The sequence below is a fragment of the Delphinus delphis genome, chromosome X (assembly GCF_949987515.2).
Source record: "Delphinus delphis chromosome X, mDelDel1.2, whole genome shotgun sequence".
NCBI lineage: Eukaryota > Metazoa > Chordata > Mammalia > Artiodactyla > Delphinidae > Delphinus > Delphinus delphis.
In genome coordinates, this window is record NC_082704.1 from 69,371,245 (window position 1) to 69,391,996 (window position 20,752).

Sequence of the window (20,752 nt, forward strand, 5' to 3'; positions counted from 1 at the left end):
AAAAATTTTGTTAACTTTTATTATTTTTATACCAGAAATACTACTCATTATACATACTTAAATGCATGCACACCTACATACATAGAAAAGGGGAGCAAAAAGAAAAAAAATAGCTTAAAAAAACTACTCACAAATAACCACTATTAACATTTTCTGCATATCTAGAAATTTCCTATGCATATAAATATGTATTTTTACAAAATGTGATCAAATAAAAATGTTGTTTGATAACTTTCTTCTATGTCAATAGCTACATTTCTACATTATCATTTTAAATTTGGATACAACAGCATTATATAGGTAGTTCTTTATATTTTTTTCTAGTTCTTTCATGATTTCATTTTTCATATTTAAATCTTTAATTAATCTGGTATAGATTTGGTATACAGCGGGAGGCAAGGAGCTAACTAAAATTTTTATCTTTATTTTCCAAAATGGCCATGCCATGAAGAGTGCTGAGAATAACAGGGGCTCAAAGCCCTATCTTCCACTTCTTCTTGTGTCACAGAAGGGCTCCCAGGGAGCTTCCATCTATTCGGTGGACATTTGGCATATCCCTCAGAAAAAAATGAGGATGAAAAAATATGGACAAGATTATCCTTAAATTGTATCGCACTTCCCATAGGGGCTAGTGAGTACATCATCTCAGCAGTATAGGAATTCTAGCTCCCTGGTATTTTCTCTCTAGAAGATGGAAAACCACCATGGCCAGTAAATAATTCTTATGAGTTTCAGCATGGTCCTCTAAGCCCTGGTTCTATATCCGCCATTCTCATTTCTTTTGCTTGAGGCCATTGTGGTTTCCCGTCTTCTAGAGAGAAAATATCAGGGAGCTAGAACTCTCCCATATTAGATATGAGCATCTTGACCAGAGCAAAAGCAGTAACATCTGCTGAGTTCTATAACATTTTAGATACATTGATTTATTTTCTCTATATGCTTCAGAACCTTTTTCATACCTACTCAGGGCACTACCACTGTCACATGTCTGTTTCCGTGGTAACAGGCTACATTTTTCTATCATTCTAATACCCTCTATTTGTAATCATCATGCTTTCTGCAGGCAAACCCCACAAATACATCAGGGTGGGACAGATGTGCAGTCCCTGGGACTGCTTTTATAGTAGTAAATTTGAGATCTGACAGGTTTTGATCTATGTGGCCAGGCTGTTTGCTATCTGATATTAAGAAAAGGGGTCTTGTAATAGCATCAGGGCCATGGAAGCCAGCAGCAGTCCTAGTCTGAGTCTGGTCCTGACTCAGTCACAAACTGACAATAAGGCAAGTAGGCCATTTTCTTCTGATTCTTCATCTTCTAAATTAGGGAATACTTTGTACACTTTGTCTCTATTCAAGCCTAGGGTTCTGATGAAGATAAATGACACCATAACTAAAGCTAACATTTATTGAATATATATGAGCCATGCACTGTGCTAGATGCTTTACATATCTCATTTAGGTCTTAAACAATCCAGCAAAGTAGTTATTATTATGCTTATTTTATAGATGAAGAGATGGATTAAATTGCACAAAGCCACACAGCCTGTAAATATTTTCAGGTAAGCTGAAACTTCAGAAAGATTCATGTTTTTCTAGATGTGTTTTGAAAATTAAAAAATAAATGTATATACTTCCAATTTCTGGCTTCATGTGTCAAGCGCTTGAAAGCCATCACTCCCATACTCACAATAAGAAAAAAGCTGAGCAAACTTAAAATCACTTCTTAGATCCATCAGAGAACTGAGGTCACAAGGCAAACTGCTGTTCTGTAATATGGAGAGACAGACCGGTGGATATGGAGACTCATAGCAGACTGGGTGAAGAAGCCTGAAGCTGAAGCCAGTATCAGTAAGACTTTAAAACTGTAATTGACAAATTGCTAGATGCTCAGTGTGGACTAGCTCAAGGGCTAAAAATCCCCAGTGGGCCCAGCCTTAGGGGGTTCTCCACACGTTCATGCATTTTACCTTCAAGAGCGCTACCAGGTTCTCACAGTGAAGATGGGAGAAAAATTCTCTTGTCCTTCTAGTAAGGGGAGAGGAAAAGCAGCCATTTTGAAATATATCCAGACCTCTCTATTCTCTTTAACAAGGCCTGCCCTCAAGGAAAACTTTTATCAGAGCCTAACTGACTGGGGTTTTACCAGAGCTGAACTGACCTGGGGGATAGGAAATACCCAACTCAGGCACACTAAAAGATTGAGAATTAATCATAAGACTCATGAATGCTTCCATTCTACCCACACTTTATCACCACATTAACAGCACTCCTGTATAACGGCATTACAGCTAAAAACACTGCCAGAGCTTTATTTACAATAGCCAGGACATGAAATCAACTTAAGTGCCCATCAACAGATAAATGGATAAAGAAGAGGTGGCACATATATACAATGGAATATTACTCAGCCATAAAAAGAAACTAAATTGAGTTATTTGTAGTGAGGTGGATGGACCTAGAGTCTGTCATACAGAGTGAAGTAAGTCAGAAAGAGAAAAACAAATACCGTATGCTAACACATGTATATGGAATCCAAAAAAAGAAAAGAAAAGGTTCTGAAGAACCTAGGGGCAGGACTGGAATAAAGACGCAAATGTAGAGAGAATGGACTTGAGGACACGGGGAGGGGTAAGGGTAAGTTGGGATGAAGTGAGAGAGTGGCATGGACATATATACACCAACAAATGTAAAACAGATAGCTAGTGGGAAGCAGCCGCATAGCACAGGGAGATTAGTTCAGTGATTTGTGACCACCTAGAGGGGTGGGATAGGGAGGATGGGAGGGAAACGCAAGAGGGAGGAGATATGGGGACATATGTATATATATAGCTGATTCACTTTGTTATAAAGCAGAAACTAACACACCATTATAAAGCAATTATACTCCATTAAAGATGTTAAACAAACAAAAACAAACAAACAAAAACACTGCAAGTCTCAGACCCTACTTAAGAAGTTTCCAGGGACATCCAAAGACCACATGAAGAGACTAAGACAAGAACTATGGAGACAATTTTAGCCTCTGACACCACATTTACAGCAAACAGTAAACACAGCTTAACTCTTAGATGAGCATAAAACCTTACATTACTGGCCTACCTACCTCAGTTACTTTTACCCAGTATATCATGTCTAGTTTTCAGCCAAAAATTACAAGGCATATTAAAAGGCTAGAAATACAGTCTGGAGAGATAAACCAAGCATCAGAACCAGACTCAGAAATGAAAGAGGAGATATTACAGCTGATACCTCAGAAACACAAAAGGATCTTAAGAGACTACAATTACGTGCCAACAATTTGGACAACCTAGAAGAAATGAGTGAATTCCTAGAAACATACAACGTATTAAGACTGAATAATGATAAAATAGAAAATCTGAACAGACCGATTACTAGAAGGAAATTAAATCAGTAATCAAAAACCTCCCAACAAACAAAAGTCCAGGAACAGAAGGCTTAACTGGTGAATTCTACCAAACATTCAAAGATAATTGAATTAATAGCTATCCTTCTCAAACTCTTCCAAAAATTTGAAGAGGAAGGAACTCTCCCAAACTCATTTTACGAGGCAAGCATTACCCTGATATCCAAGTCACATGAGGATGCCATAAGAAAAAAAAAAACAAGACAATATTCCTTATGAACATAGATGCAAAAGTCCTCAACAAAATAATAGGAAACCAGTCAACAATACATTAAAAAGATCATATACACTATGATCAAGTGAGAATTATTCCAGGAATGCAAGGATGATTCAACATTTGCAAGTCAGTCAATGTGATATGCCACATTACCAAAATGAGCAATAAAAACCATATGATCATCTCAATAGATGAAGAAAAAAATTTTGACAAAATTCAACATCCATTCATGATAAAACTCTCAAAAAGTGTGTTACCTCAACTTAATAAAGGCCATATTAGCTGACAAGTTAGCTGACAAGTCCACAGCTAACTTCATACTCAATGGTGAAAAGCTGGAAGCTTTTCCTCTAAAATCAGGAAAAAGACAAGGATGCCCACTCTTGCTACTTTTATTCAACACAGTATTGGAAGTCCTAGCCACAGTAATTAGGCAAAATAAATAAATAAATAAAAGGCATCCAAATTGGAAAGGAAGAAGCAGCACTATCACTATTTGTACATGATATGATATTATATATAGAAAACCCTGAAGACTCCATCAAAAAACTCTTAGAGCTAATAAAGTTGCGGGATACAAAAATCAATACACAAAAATCACTTCTGTTTCTATACACTAATAATGAACTATCAGAAAGAGAAATTTAGAAAACAATTCCATTTAAAATTGCACTAAAAAGAATAAAATACCTAAAAATAAGTTAAAACAAGGAGGTGGTGACTCACTCAGAAGGCTCAGATGGTGGTTAGCATTTTTCAGCAATAAAGTATTTTTTCATTTAAAAAAACCCAAGGAGGGCTTCCCTGGTGGCGCAGTGGTTGAGAGTCCGCCTGCCGATGCAGGGGACGTGGGTTCCTGCCCCGGCCCGGGAGGATCCCACGTGCTGCAGAGCGGCTGGGCCCGTGAGCCATGGCCGCTGGGGCTGTGCATCTGGAGCCTGTGCTCCACAACGGGAGAGGCTGCAACAGTGAGAAGGCCGCATACCACAAAAATAAACAAACAAACCCAAGGAGGTGAAAGACCTGTATGTTGAAAACTAAAAGACATTAATGAAAGAAAATGAAGACACAAATAAATGGAAAGAGATTCCGTGCTCATGGATTGGAAGAATTAATATTGTTAAAATGTCCATACCGCCCAAAGAAATATAAGATTCAGTGCAATCCTTATCACAATTTCAATGGCATTTTTTCCACAGAAATAGGACAAGCAACCTCAAAATTTGTATGGAACCATAAAAGACTCCAAATAGCCAAAGCAATGTTGAGAAAGAAGAAAAAAGCTGGAGGCATCGTACTCCCTGATTTCAAACTATATTGCAAAATTATAGTAATTAAAACAGTATGGTATTGCATAACAATGGACACATAGCTCAATGGAACAGAATAGAGAGCCTAGAAATAAACCCACACATATGTGGTCAATTAATTTATGACAATGGAGCCAAGAATACGCAATGGGAAAAGGATAGTCTCTTCAATAAATAGTGTTGGTATAATTGAACAATCACATGCAAAAGAATGAAACCAGAGCACTATCTTACATCATACACAAAAATTAATTCAAAATGGATTAAAGACTTGAAAGCCTGAAACCATAAAACTCCTAGAAGAAAACATAGGTAGTAAGCTACTTGACATAAGTCTTGGTGACAATTTTTTGAATCTGACACCAAAAGAAAATGAAACAAAAGCAAAAATAAACAAGTGGGACTACATCAAACTAAAAAGCTGCTACACAGCAAAGGAAACCATCAACAAAATGAAAAGGCAGCCTATTGAATGGGAGAAAATATTTTCAAGTCATATATTTGATAAGGGCTAACATCCAAAATATATGAAGAACTCATCCAACTCAATGGCAAAATACCCAAACAACCCAATTTAAAAATGGGCAGGACATCTGAATAGGCATTTTTTTCCAAAGACATCCAGATGGCCAAGCAGTGCATGAAAAGATGCTTTACATCATTTATCATCAGGGAAATGTAAATCAAAACCACAATGAAATACCACCTCACACTTGTTAGAATGGCTATTATCAAAAAGACAAGAAATAACAGGTGTTGGCGAGGATGTGGAGAAAAGGGAACATTTGTGCACTGTTGATGGGAATATAAATTGGTGCAGCCACCATGGAAAAGAGTATGGAGGTCCCTCAAGAGATTAAAAATAGAACTACCAATTAATCCAGCAATTCCACTCCTGGCTATTTATCTGAAGAAAAAGAAAACACTAACATATATATATATATATACACACACACACACACCCATGTTCATTGGAGCATTACTGATGATAGCCAAGATGTGGAAACAACCTAAATGTCCATCAATAGATGAATGGATAAAGAAGATGTGGTATAACATATACAATGGAATATTACTCAGCCATAAAAAAGAATGGAATCTTGTCAGTTTCAACAACATAGATGGACCTTGAGGGCATTATTCTAAGTGAAATAAGTCAGACAGAGAAAGTCAAATACCATGTGTATGATCTCTCTTATATGCAGAATTTAAAAAGGTAGATAGATAAACAAACAAACAAACCAAGCTCACAGATACAGAGAACAGACTGGTGGCTGCCAGAGGTGAGGGTTGGGGGGTGGGAGAAATGGGTGAACTTTTTTAAAGTTTAAATACATTGAATTAAAAGATAAAAAGTTGGCTATCAAAAAAAACCCAACGCACTATAAAAGAATGCCTTTGATGGTAAAGAATTAGTGAGCTTGAAGATGTCAACAGAAACTTTATACATGAAATGCAAAGATTGAAAAAAAAGAATGAAAAAGATGGAACAGAATGTCCAAAGATTGTGGTACAATTACAAATGAGGTTATATACACGTAATGGGAATACCAGAAGAAGAAAGAGAGGAAGGAACAAAGGAAATATCTGAAGTAATATCAAATAAGAGTTTTCTAAAAGTAATGACAGACACCAAACTTCAGATACAGGAAGCTCAGAGAATATCAAGTAGGACAAATACCAAAAAGTTGACCCCTAGGCATATCATATTCAAACTGCAGAAAATCAAAGACAAAGAGACAATCTTTAAAGAAGCTAGAGGGGGGTAAAAGGATAAAAATTACATTGGTTTCTCTTCAGAAAACATTCAAGCAAGAAGAGGGTGCAGTGAAATATTTAAAGTGTTAAAAGAAAAAAACACCAAGCTAGGATTCTGTATCCAGCAAAATTATTCTTCAAAAATGAAGTTGAAATAAAGACTTTCTCAGACAAACAAAAATTGATTGAATTTGTTGCCAGGAGACCTGCCTTATAAAAAATGTTAAAAGAAGTTCTTCAGAAAAGGAAAATGATATAGGTCAGAAACTTGGATCTACATAAAGAAAGGACGAGCATTAGAGAAGGAATTCATGAAAGTAAAATCAAATCTTTTATTTTACTTATTCTTAATTGATTTAATAGATAATAGTTTACTTAAAATAATAATAGCAAAGATGTATTCAGTGATTATAGCTTATGGATAAGTAAAACAAATAACAGCAATGCTATAAGGGATGGGGGGAGGAATTGGGAATACTCTGCTATAAGGTACTTGCACTACCTCTGAAGTGGTATAATGTTATTTGAAAGCAAAGTTGAATAAGTCATAAATGTGTATTTCAAACTCTAGGGCAACCACTAAAAATTTTTAAAAGTATAACTGATATAAGAGAGGAAAGAAAATGGAATCATATAAAATGCTTGATTAAAACCAGAGAAGGCAGAAAGAGTGGAAGACAGAAAAAGAAACAAAGAAATGGACAATGAATAGAAAACAGTTACAAATATAGTAGATATTAATCCAACTATGTCAATAATCACTTTAAATGTGAATGGTATAAATACACCAATTAAAAGACAGAAACTGCCAGAGTGGATAAAAAAGCAATAACCAACTATATGTTATCTGTAAGAAACACACTTTAAATATAAAGATAAAGGTAGATTAAAAGTAAAGGAATGGTGAAAGATATACCATACTAACACTAATCAAAAGCAAGCTAATTTCAGACAAAGCTGACTTCAGAGGAAGGAAAATGATCAGGAAGGAAGAGAGGCATTATATAGTGATAGAGGTGTCAATTCTCCAAGACATAAGATCCTTTAATGTGTATGTGGCTAACAACAGAGTGTCACAAAATTGAGGCAAAATCTGATGAACCCACGATTATAGAGACTTCAACATCCCTGAATCAGTAATTGAAATATCCAGCAGGCATAAAATCAGTAAGGATATATTGAGCTGAATAGCACCATCAATCAACTAGATCTAATTGACATTTATAAAATACTTCATCCAACAATAGCAGGATATACAGTCTTCTCAAGTTCACATGGAATATTCACTAAGATAAACATTATGTGTCATAAAACATACCTTAGCAAATTTAAAAGCATAGGTATCATACAAACTATATACTCACATTACAATGGAATTAAAATAGAAATCAATAACAGAAAGTAGCTGGAAAATCATATATATTACAACAGGAAAAAGATCTAAATGATTTTGGAAAATATTTAATCTAAGCTTCCACTTCAGGAAACTAGAAAAAGAAGAGCAAATTAAATTCATAGTAAGCCCAAGAGAAGAAACAATTAGAATCAGAGCAAATATAATTGAAATTGAAAACAGGAAAGCAATAGAAAAAAAATCAATGAAACGAAAAGCTGGTTCTTTGAAAAGATGAATAAAATTGATAAACCCTTACCCAGGCTAACCAAGAAAGGGAGTGAGAAGACACAGATTACTAATATCAGAAATAAAAGAAGGGCCATTACTACTGATCTCATGTACATTAAAAGGATAATAAAATAATATTATGAATAAAACAAATCTGCCCACAAATTTGATAACTTAGATGAAATTGGCTAATTATGTGAAAGATACAATCTATCAAAACTCATATATATATATGAGAAGAAATATATAATCTGTATATATAATATGTAAAGGATAACTTGTTTATATATTAAAGAAATTGACTATATAATCTGAATAGGCCTATAAAGAAATTGAATCAACAGTTAATAACCTTCTAAAATAGAAAGTACCAGGCCCAGATGGTTTCACTGGTGAATTTTACCAAACATTTAGGGAAGAAATTATACCAATTGTCTACAACCTCTTGCAGAAAACAGAAGCAGATGGAACACTTCCTCACTCATTCCATGAAACTAGCAGTACCCTAATGCCAAAGCCAAAGACATTATAAGAAAGGAAAACTACAGACCAACATCTCATTGAAAATAGTTGCAAAAACCCTCAACAAAATATTAGCAAGTCAAATTCAACAATGTTAAAAGAATTATACACCGCGACCAAGTGGAATTTATTCCTGGTGCACAAGGCTGATTCAATATTCAAAAATAAATTAACTTAATCCATCATAGAGCAACAGGCTTAAGAAGAAAAATCATATGATTGTATCAATAGATGCAGAAAAATCATTTGACAGAATCCAAGATCCATTCATGATAATAGCTCTCATCACACTGGAGCTCCTAGCTAAGGCAATAAGGTAAGACAAGAAAAGAAAAGGCATACAGATTGGGAAGAAAGAAATAAAACTGTCTTTGTTTGCAGATGACATGATTTTCTATGTGAAAAATACCAGAGCGTTGACCAAAAAGCTCCTGGAACTAATAAGCAAATATAATAAGGCTGTGAGATACAAGCCCAATATACAAAAGTCAATTATTTTCCTATACTAACAACGAATGACTGGAATTTGAAATAAAAAAAAAACACTTTAGCACCAAAAAAAGGAGAAATATTTATGCATAAATCAAACAGAATATGTACAAGATCTATATGAGGAAAACTCTGATGAAAGAAATAAAAGCCTAAATAAATGGAATGATATTCTGTGTTCATGGATAGGAAGACTCAGTATTGTTAAATGTCATTTCTTTTTAACTTGATCTATAGACTCAATGTAACCCCAAGTAAAACTCCCAGCAAGTTATTTTGTGGATACAAAAACCTCTGATTCTATATTTTATATGGAAAGGAAAAAGACTCACAATATTTAACACAATATTGAAGAATAAGAACAAAGTTGGAGGGCTAAAACTACCTCATTCAAAATTTAGCATAAAGCTATGGCAACCAAGATAGTGTGGTATTGGTGGAATAATAGACATATAGATTAATGGACCAGAATAGGGAGCCCAGAAATAGACCCAAACAAATATAGTCAACTGATTTTTGACAAAGGAGCAAAGGCAATCTAATGGAGAAAGAATAGTTTTTTCGACAAATGGTGTTGGAACAAGTGGACATGCCCATGCAAAAAAGAATCTAGACACTGTCCTTATAACTTCCACAAAAATAAACTCAAAATGGATCACAGAACTCAATGTAAAACAGAAAACTCTAAAATTCCTAGAAGGCCCCCGGGCTCCCAGCATCTGAGCAGGTGGACCCCGGCTCTTCACAATCAGCTCCCGGCCAGGGCTTGCCCTGTGCTCTGGTCCCTTGCCCCGTAGCCCCCCAGCTCCTGGGGCCGCTGCTGTGGCCTGCACGCCTCCGTTGATGACAGACCCATGGAGGAAAGAGGGGAACTCAGCCTGACCGGCGCCAAACAGAACACCAGAGTGTGGCTGGTGAAGGTTCCTAAATATTTGTCACAGCAATGGGCTAAAGGTCCTGGAAGAGGTGAAGTTGGGAAACTGTGGATTGCCAAAAATCAAGGAAGGATGGAGGTGTCATTTACTTTGAATGAGGCCCTTGCAAATATTCATGATATTGGCGGAAAATCAGCTTCAGGCAGTGCTCCTAGAGTACATATATTTGTCTTGCAAAGTGTTGGGGGACAGGCATTAACAGTGTCTAATAAGAGCTCATCGGATAAGCTTTCACTGGAAGGAATAGTGGTACAAAGAGTTGAATGTTGACCCACTGCGAGTGAAAAGTACATGAGATTAAAGAGATTACAAATAGAAGAATCTTCCAAACCTGTAAGGCTATTACAGCAACTGAACAAAGCTGTGACAACCAATTACAAACCTGTTGTTAATCATCAGTACAATATTGAATATGAAAGGAAAAAGAAAGATGGAAAACGAGCTCGAGCTGATAACACATTTTAGACATGCTGTTTTCAGCTTTTGAGAAACATCAATATTATAATCTTAAGGACTTGGTGGACATCACAAAACAGCCTGTGTCGTACCTGAAGGAAATCTTAAAAGAAATTGGTATTCAAAATGTAAAAGGGCTCCACAAAAACACATGAGAGCTGAAGCCAGAGTACAGACATTATCAAGGAGGAGAAAAGAATGATTAAGCACATTCAAAGCCTGCCTGCTAACAGAACAACTAAAGTGTGATGAGATAAGCAAATGGCCTTGATACGTGAATCCTTGAGCACCATCTGTTACAGGGGGAAAATGAATGGTACTTTAATTTCTCTAGGTAAATTTTTAAAACAATACTTCTTTTTCTTTTTAACAGTTGAAATGAAATTTTATTATTTTTTAAATTAAATTTTATTTTTTTTATACAGCAGGTTCTTATTAGTCATCCATTTTATACACCTCAGTGTATACATGTCAAACCCAATCTCCCAATTCATCAACTGCCACCCTCACCCCATGCTGCTTTCCCCCCTTGGTGTCCATGTGTTTTTTCTCTACTACTGTGTCTCAATTTCTGCTCTGGAAACCGGTTCATCTGTACCATTTTCTAGGTTCCACATATATGCGTTAATATACGATATTTGTTTTTCTCTTTCTGACTTACTTCACTCTGTAAGAGAGTCTCTAGATGCATCCATGTCTCTACAAATGACCCAATTTCGTTCCTTTGTATGGCTGAGTAATATTCCATTGTATATATGTACCACATCTTCTTTATCCATTCATCTGTCGATGGGCATTTAGGTTGCTTCCACGACCTGGCTATTGTAAATAGTGCTGCAATGAACATTGGGGTGCATGTGCCTTTTTGAATTATGGTTTTCTCTGGGTATATGCCCAGTAGTGGGATTGCTGGGGCGTATGACAGTTCTATTATTAGTTTTTTAAGGAACCTCCATACTGTTCTCCATAGTGGCTGTATCAGTTTACATTCCCACCAACAGTGCAAGAGGGCTCTCTTTTCTCCACACCCACATTTGTTCTTTGTAGATTTCCTGATGATGCCCATTCTAACTGGTGTGAGGTGATACCTCACTGTAGTTTTGATTTGCATTTCTCTAATAATTAGTGATGTTGAGCAGCTTTTCATGTGCTTCTTGGCCATCTGTATGTCTTCTTTGGAGGAATGTCTATTCAGGTCTTCTGCCCATTTTTGGATTGGGTTGTTTGTTTTTTTTAATATTGAGCGGCAGGAGCTGATTATATATCCTGGAGATTAAATCCTTTATCCAATGATTCATTTGCAAATATTTTCTCCCATTCTGAGAGTTGTCTTTTCATCTTGTTTATGGTTTCCTTTGCTGTGCAAAAGCTTTTAAGTTTCATTAGGTCCCATTTGTTTATTTTTGTTTTTACTTCCATTACTCTAGGAGGTGGATCAAAAAATATCTTACTGTGATTTATGTCAAAGAGTGTTCTTCCTATGTTTTCCTCTAAGAGTTTTATAGTGCCCGGACTTACATTTAAGTCTCTAATCCATTTTGAGTTTATTTTTGTGTATGATGTTAGGGAGTGTTCTAATTTCATTCTTTTACATGTAGCTGTCCAGTTTTCCCAGCACCACTTATTGAAGAGACTGTCTTTTCTCCATTGTATATCCTTGCCTCCTTTGTCATAGATTAGTTGACCACAGGTGCGTGGGTTTATCTCTGGGCTTTCTATCTTGTTCCATTGATCTATATTTCTGTTTTTGTGCCAGTACCATATTGTCTTGTTTGCTGTAGTTTTGTAGTATGCTCTGAAGCCAGGGAGTCTGATTCCTTCAGCTCCGTTATTTTCCTTCAGGACTGCTTTGGCTATTTGGGGTCTTCTGTTTCTCCATACAAATTTTAAGATTTTTTGTTCTAGTTCTATAAAAACTGCCATTGGTAATTTGATAGGGATTGCATTGAATCTGTATATTGCTCTGGGTAGTATAGTCATTTACAATATTTATTCTTCCAGTAGAGGAACATGGTATATCTCTCCATCTGTTTGTATCATCTTTAATTTCTTTCATCAGTGTGTTATAGTTTTCTGCATACAGGTCTTTTGTCTCCTTAGGTAGGTTTATTCCTAGGTATTTTATTTTTTTATTGCAATGGTAAATGGGAGAGTTTCCTTAATTTCTCTTGCAGATGTTTCATCATTAGTGTATAGGAATGCAAGAGATTTCTGTGCATTAATTTTGTATCCTGCAACTTTATCAAATTCATTGATTACCTCTAGTAGTTTTCTGGTGGCATCTTTAGGATTCTCTATGTATAGTATCATGTCATCTGCAAACAGCGACAGTTTTACTTCTTCTTTTCCAGTTTGTATTCCTTTCCTTTCTTTCTCTTCTCTGATTGCCGTGGATAGGACTTCCAAAACTATGTTGAATAATAGTGGTGAGAGTTGATGTCCTTGTCTTGTTCCTGATCTTAGAGGAAATGCTTTCAGTTTTTCAGCATTGAGAATGATGTTTGCTGTGGGTTTGTCATATATGGCCTTTATTATGTTGAGGTAGGTTCCCTCTATGCCCACTTTCTGGAGAGTTTTTATCATAAATGGGTGTTGAATTTTGTCAAAAGCTTTTTCTGCATCTATTGAGATGATCATATGGTTTTTCTCCTTCAGTTTGTTAATATGGTGTATCACACTGATTGATTTGCATATATTGAAGAATCCTTGCATCTCTGAGATAAATCCCACTTGATCTTGGTGTATGATCCTTTTAATGTGTTGTTGGTTTCTGTTTGCTAGTATTTTGTTGAGGATTTTTGTATCTATATTCATCAGTGATATTGGTCTGTAATTTTCTTTTTTTGTAGTATCTCTGTCTGCTTTTGGTATCAGCGTGATGGTGGTCTCACAGAATGAGTTTGGGAGTTTTCCTTCCTCTGCAAATTTTTGGAAGAGTTTGAGAAGGATGGGTGTTAGCTCTTCTCTAAATGTTTTTTTTCCTTAATAGATTTATTTATTTTTACCTGCGTTGGGTCTTCATTTCTGCTTGCGGGCTTTCTCTAGTTGAGGCAAGCGGGAGCTGCTCTTCACTGTAGTGTGCGGGCTTCTCATTGGGGTGGCTTCTCTTGTTGCGGAGCACAGGCTCTAGGCACGTGGGCTTCAGTAGTTGTGGCACACGGGCTCAGTAGTTGTGGCTTGTGTGCTGTAGAGCACAGGCTCAGTAGTTGTTGTGGTGCACGGGCTAAGTTGCTCCGCGGCATGTGGGATCTTCCTGAACCAGGGCTCAAACCCGTGTCTCCTTCTTTAGCAGGCAGATTCTTAACCACTGCGCCACCAGGGAAGTCCCAAAGATTGCATCTCTTCTCTAAATGTTTGATAGAATTCACCTGTGAAACCTCTGGTCCTGGAGTTTTGTTTGTTGGAAGATTTTTTTTTTTTTTTGCGGTACATGGGCCTCTCACTGTTGTGGCCTCTCCTGATGTGGAACACAGGCTCTGGATGTGCAGGCTCAGTAGCCATGGCTCATGGGCCCAGCTGCTCCATGGCATGCAGGATCCTCCCAGAGCGGGGCACGAACCTGTGTCCCCTGCATCGGCAGGCGGACACTCAACCACTGCGCCACCAGGGAAGACCTTGTTTGAAGATTTTTAATCACAGTCAATTTCATTACTTGTGATTGGTCTGTTCATATTTTCTATTTCTTCCTGATTCAGTCTTGGAAGGTTATGCCTTTCTAAGAATTTGTCCATTTCTTCCAGGTTGTCCATTTTATCAGCATAGAGTTGCTTGTAGTAGTCTCTTAGGGTGCTTTGTATTTCTGCGGTGTCTGTTTTAACTTGTCCTTTTTCATTTCTAATTTTATTAAAACAGTAATTCTTGTATAGTTGTTTAAGTGATTTTTGAGGAAAAAGAACACATTTATTTATAGACTTAACTTGTATTAAACCAGATTACTCATGATGGGCTTAGGGGTTGGGGTTGAAGAAGGTTTTTCTTTTTAAATATTAACTTTTAAAATGTAAAATTAGGAAATGGGGCTTCCCTGGTGCTGCAGTGGTTGAAAGTCCGCCTGCCGATGCAGGGGACACGGGTTCGTGCCCCGGTCCGGGAAGATTCCACATGCCGTGGAGCGGCTAGGCCCGTGAGCCATGACTACTGAGCCTGTGTGTCTGAAGCCTTTGCTCCACAATGGGAGAGGCTACAACAGTGAGAGGCCCGAGTACCGCAAAAAAAAAAAAAAAAAAAATTAGGAAATGTTTTCTAAATGAGGACTCCCTGTCCTTTTTCTCTCTGAGGAATTGAGGTAATACAGATTCAAAGTGAATGGCATAGCAGGAAAAAAGTAGTCAACTACAGAAACTCTCAAAAGGAATGAAAAAGCCAAAGTTCCTTATTCTTGAAACAAAACACAAAACAAAACAAAAAACCTCCTAGAAAATAACATATGAAAAAAATCTACCTGACCTTGGGTTTGGCAGTAGATTTTCAGGTAAAGCTCCCAAAGCACAATCCATGAAAGAAAAAAATTGTTAATCCTGGACTTCATTAAAATTAAACAATTCTGCTCTGAGAAAGATACTGTTAAGTAAATGAAAACACAAGCCACAGACTGGGAGAGATTATTTGCAAAACACATATCTGGTAAAGGACTGGTATCCAGTATATAAAAAGAAGACTTAAAACTCAACAATCAGAAAACGAATAATCCAATTAAGAAATGGGCAAAAGATTGAAACAGACACCTCACCAAAGAAGATATATAGATTAAAAATAAGCATATGATGCTCAACATCATATGTCATTAGGGAAATGCAAATTAAGCATGAGCTAGCACTACACACCTACTAGAATCGCTAAAATCCAAAATACTGACAACACTAATTGCTGGCAAGGATGCAGGGCAACAGGAACTCTCATTCATTGTGGGTGGGAATGCAAAATAGTATAGGCACATTGAAAGAAAGTTTGGCAGTTTCTTACAAAGCTAAAAATAGTCTAACCATACAATCCAGTAATCATACTCCTAGGTTTGCCCAAATTTGTTGAAAACTTATATTCAAACAAAACCCTGCATATGAATGTTTATAGCAGCTTCATTCATGATTGCCAAAAATGGGAAGCAATTAAAATATCATTCAATAGGTGAATGGATAGGGGCTTCCCCGGTGGCACAGTGGTTGAGAATCTGCCTGCCAATGCAGGGGACACGGGTTCGAGCCCTGGTCTGGGAGGATCCCACATGTCGTGGAGCAACTAGGCCCATGAGCCACAGCTACTGAGCGTGCGCGTCTGGAGCCTGTGCTCCGCAACGGGGGGGCCGCGACAGTGAGAGGCCCGCGCACCGCGATGAAGAGTGGCCCACGCTCGCCACAACTGGAGAAAGCCCTCGCACAGAAACGAAGACCCAACACAGCCAAAAATAAATATATAAATTTAATAAAAAGAAAAAAATAGGTGAATGGATAAACAAACTGGTCCATCGTACAATGGAATATTATTCAGCAGTCAATAGAAATAAGCTATCAAACCACACAAGGACATGGAGGAACTTTAAATGCATATTGCTAAGTAAAAGAGGCCAGTCTGTGAAGGCTACATACTGCATGATTCCAACTGTGTGACATTCTGGAAAAGGCAAAACTGTGGAGACAGTAAAAAGATAAGTGGTTGCAAAGGGTTGGGGGAGAGAGAGTATATGGGGACTATTTCTGCTCAATTTTCCTATAAACCTAAAACTGCTCTAAAACATAGTCTATTAACTATGAAAATAAATTTATAAAACATCCACTAGTTTAAAAGCAACACCAAACTGCATATAGTTCAACATAGACCTCTAAGCCCTGGCTCTATATCCACTATGCCCCCTCCCTACCCTCTTCCATACACCTCTTGCCTCTGTACCTTCCTTCATGCCATACCCTCTGCCTAAAGTGCCCTTCTTCAGTCCATCTTTTTCTCAGTGCCTACTCATTCTTTAAGACTCAGCTCAGGCCACAATTCCTTTGTGTTCCCCTAATAAACTATTGCACCCATCAAATTATAATTTTCTGATTATGTGATTGTTCAATTTACTAAATTTTTAACTCCTTGAGGGCAAGGGCTATGCCTTATTCATCTCTGTATCTCCAGCACATAAAGCATATCTTTTATAGTAAGTGCTCAGTACAATGTTTGTTGAATGAATAATTGAACAACTGAAGGAAGTGGACAAAGATTCTTCTGACTCCAAGTTCATTGTACTTTCTACTGAATCATAGTCATGCTAAGAATACCAATAACAGCATCAAAAATTGCCAGTCAATTTACAGAGTTGTTTTGCAGACTAAATAAGTGAAAGTGATGTGCTCATAGTAGGTACTCAATAAACGTTAATTTAATTTGTTCTTTCGTTATATAGGTAGTAGGCTCCCCACTTTCATGCTTCCCTCCCTTTATATAGAGAGCTACACCAGAGAACTGGACATGGCCAAGATTTCTACAGTGATAAGCAATAAGGAGGAAAGTAAGGACAATGGCTGGCAGATGAGGATTGGTAATTTTTATTAAGAAAAAAAAAAAAAGAAAAACAACCTTCAACATACTCTGTATCTTCAAATCTTATAACCTTAAGAGCTTACTTCATGTTCTATCTCACGCCATAAGAATTGTAAACAGAGAGAATGCACAAATACATGTGGCAAGTTCAATACATTTGAAGAAGATGGAAGCCATTAGCTTCAAAGAAGAGTGAGAATTTTGAATGAGCACCACATGGAATGCCCATGTTCAGAGCCCAGATTACAGTTCCAACATCTGCTCTAAGCATGACAAAAAGCCAAGAAAAGGTAGGGCTGTGCAAATTGATTCCCACCCCACCCCATCACATCCCAATCTCTAAAGTATTTCCGATGTGAGAAGGCTTGCATTCTTCATCCAAGGATTTCCTCTCTAGCCTTTGCAGCAGAGGCTCATGCTTGAGGCCTCAGGCTCCACAAAGCAATTGACTCCATGAGTTAAGTTATGATCAGCTGTGAAACTTTTCTGGCTCAGTTCTGGTTTGGTTTGGGAAAGACTCAAAAATATTGTCAAGAATATCAAAATATTACTGTGGTTCAGGCAACACTAAAACAGTCACACTAACTGCTGACATTTTAGATGCCTAATGGTCTCTCAAAGTTCCATGAAGTATAGATTCCTTCATGTCACCAGAGATGTTCCCAAAGTGACAAACGTATGTTTTTGGTAAAGAAATATTTTGCGACATCAAGTCTTTGTCACTTTCATGGTTAGGATGAAAATGCCAGGTCCAAGAGCAGCAGTCTGTGAGGAGGATTGTAAAGATAAATGGAATGGATTGTGTCGTCTAGTGCAGTGTTTTTACACTACGTTCCAGACAGTACCAGGGTCCGGTGTGATATTAACAGATGTCCTCAGGAAAAGGATGCTTTGATCAAAAAGAGTTTGGGAAAAAATAGGGTTAAGGAACAATAAACAGATTTCTTCACTGAAGACTTCTCAAATCTTTTAATACACGAACGAGAAATGTGACTCTCCAGAATGCAATATGAAATGCAGCATTTCCCAAACCTATTTGGCCAGAGAACGTTTTTCGAAAAAGACCTATCTATCTCTTGTTGAATTAATGTTCTGGATTATACTGTTTGGTAAATACTAAAATTGTGGAAAGAGCTTGAGCTTTGTTATTCTTTCATAACTGGGCTGGAATTCTAGTTCTAACATTCAATGCCTGTGTGATCTTGGGCAAGTTACTTCACTTCTTTGAATTTTTTCATTTATGAAAACTGGGACAATTATATCTACCTCAAAAGAAATGTCAGGAGGATTAAGTGAGATAATGCACAGTACTTAGCACAATGCCTGGAATGTATAGGTACTCAAGAAATAGCTATAATCATCACATTCATTTCTCATCACCATTATTATCAAGCCACATCTGTGCCTGACAGGCGTACCAAACAGCTTCAAAATAGGTCGGGCCTGAGGACACAAATGGCTATATTTCTGACTGCTTTGGGAACTGAGTGTAAGAAGAGAACTGGACTAGTTGCCTGGAGATATAGCTCCATGACTTATTTGCTGTCTGACATTGGGCAAAGCACTTCACCTGTTTGCATTTCTCTCTCCTTCTGCCAAATATAGGAATGGACTAGGTGACCTCTTACTCTAAAATCCTGTGAACCTCAGCTCTAAAATGCTGTATAAGAGATTTATAAATTTATTGTTGAAGAAATCTGTGATACAGGTTAAATCCAATTATAAAGTATGGTCCTGTATAACAAAGCTATTTTTATGATCCAGCAGATGGCTGGCAGAAACAGTGCTTTGCCAATCTGGTTACAATGAACTCTGTATAGTGAATAATTCTAACAATTGCTTTCTCTGATCCTTGACCCCATAATCGTCACGCTCTAACATTGCTCTAATCAACTAAAGAACTTGATTATGTGTTGTTTTCTTTGTAGATACAGAGAGGGGAGCCGAGTTAAGCTAAGCTATAGAATTTCTAGCTGAGACGTTTATGTCCAATTTCATTATTTTAGAGCCGAGGAAACAGGACAGGAGAGGTTAAGTAACTTGTCAGGGGTCACACAGCCAGTAAGTAGCAGAGCTTTGAATGGGTGTTTGGACTAAATGATTCATCATCTAAGAACTTAGACATATCACTGCAAACTCTCATTCAGACCATATATTAAAATGTTAAATGAAACCAGAAATAGCTATTATAGAAACTCTACTGTTTATGCTTCCCAACCAAGTAAGATGTGTGCTTGTCATTACCCTTTATCCCTGCATTCAAGCCCTCTTCATAGGATGGCCCCTCTAATTGCATGGTGCATGGTGACACAACTTAAAGCATGATAACCTTTGCTGCAGAGCTTCAATTAAAGTTTTTTTAATGTCTAAATACATTACACCCTTAGTTACCTTTGGATACATGCACAGTTCCTTCCACAAAGGCCTCTATTAGTCAAGTATGTCTTTTTCATTTTGAAACCACATGGCTGAAAAAAAATTTTTAAACTAGGTTAACAGAGAAATCTTACTATGAATAGCAAAGGTTAGCCTTCAGGCTCTTGCTTTTCTCTACTTATATACTCTCTCATGAGTATATTTATTTCCAGGGCTTCAACACTTATGGAGAATCATACTTCCTAAATCACAGCCCATGTCTCCAACTACCATTGTGACATTGCCTCTTGAACACATTCCTGTTTCTTGGAACTCACATGCTTCAGATTGAACTCATCTTCTAAGTTAGTGGTTCTCAAATCTGGCTGTACATTGAAATCACCTGGGAAACTTCAAAAACCCTCAATGCCTGGACCCCACCCCTAGAGATTCTGATGCAACTGGTTTGGAGCTGGACACGGACATGAGAATTTTGAAAAGCGCCTGGGGTGATTCTAATGTGTGGCCAAGCTTGAGAATCAGTGCTCTAGGTAAAGCCTTGAGTGCCATTTCCTTCATTTCTGTTAACGGTAGCACCATTCTCCTCTTCACTTGGGCTTGAAATCTGGGGCATTCAACCTTCAGCTCTGGGGATAAATGAGATAGAAACAGAATCAAATTTTTGAAAGTGTGAGGTGCTAAGAAAATGCAAGAAATTGTTGTATGCAGTATGCACATGAATCATATGGATTGCTTTAGCAGTTGAGATGTGTTAACTCATTAAACATGTTAAAGGTTATACTGACAATTTATCATCCTAACCTTTTCGTTTGGCAAAGCAGAGGAATGAGAGAGAATCTGATCTGGTGGCATGACATAAATCATCAGAGCTATCCTATCCTCCTGTGGGCAGGTCAACCTCATCAATGGGCCCAGATGGCTGGTGCCATGTGCTATCCCCAGAAGTAATTTTGTCAGCGTTGCTAAGGGTGGGCGGGTGGTCCTCTGGTTCTCTTTCACTGGGGAGGAGTGCAGCCGTGACAGCTGACCAGCCAAACCACACATAGCAGTTACATTGAGAACCACACGTATGCAACATGGCTCTTGACTGTGTCCCAGAATAGTCCGAGATGGCTAGATGCTGTC

The 20,752-nt window shown here is 37.4% G+C and overlaps 1 protein-coding gene and 1 pseudogene across 7 annotated transcripts in view; one reads left to right on the forward strand and one right to left on the reverse strand.

Annotated features, from left to right (window-relative positions):
• EDA (ectodysplasin A) overlaps window positions 1–20,752 on the reverse strand; it is a 365,924-nt gene that overhangs the window by 15,363 nt on the left and 329,809 nt on the right. The window lies entirely within an intron of this gene.
• Window positions 10,199–10,941, forward strand: LOC132418421 (general transcription factor IIF subunit 2 pseudogene; annotated as a pseudogene).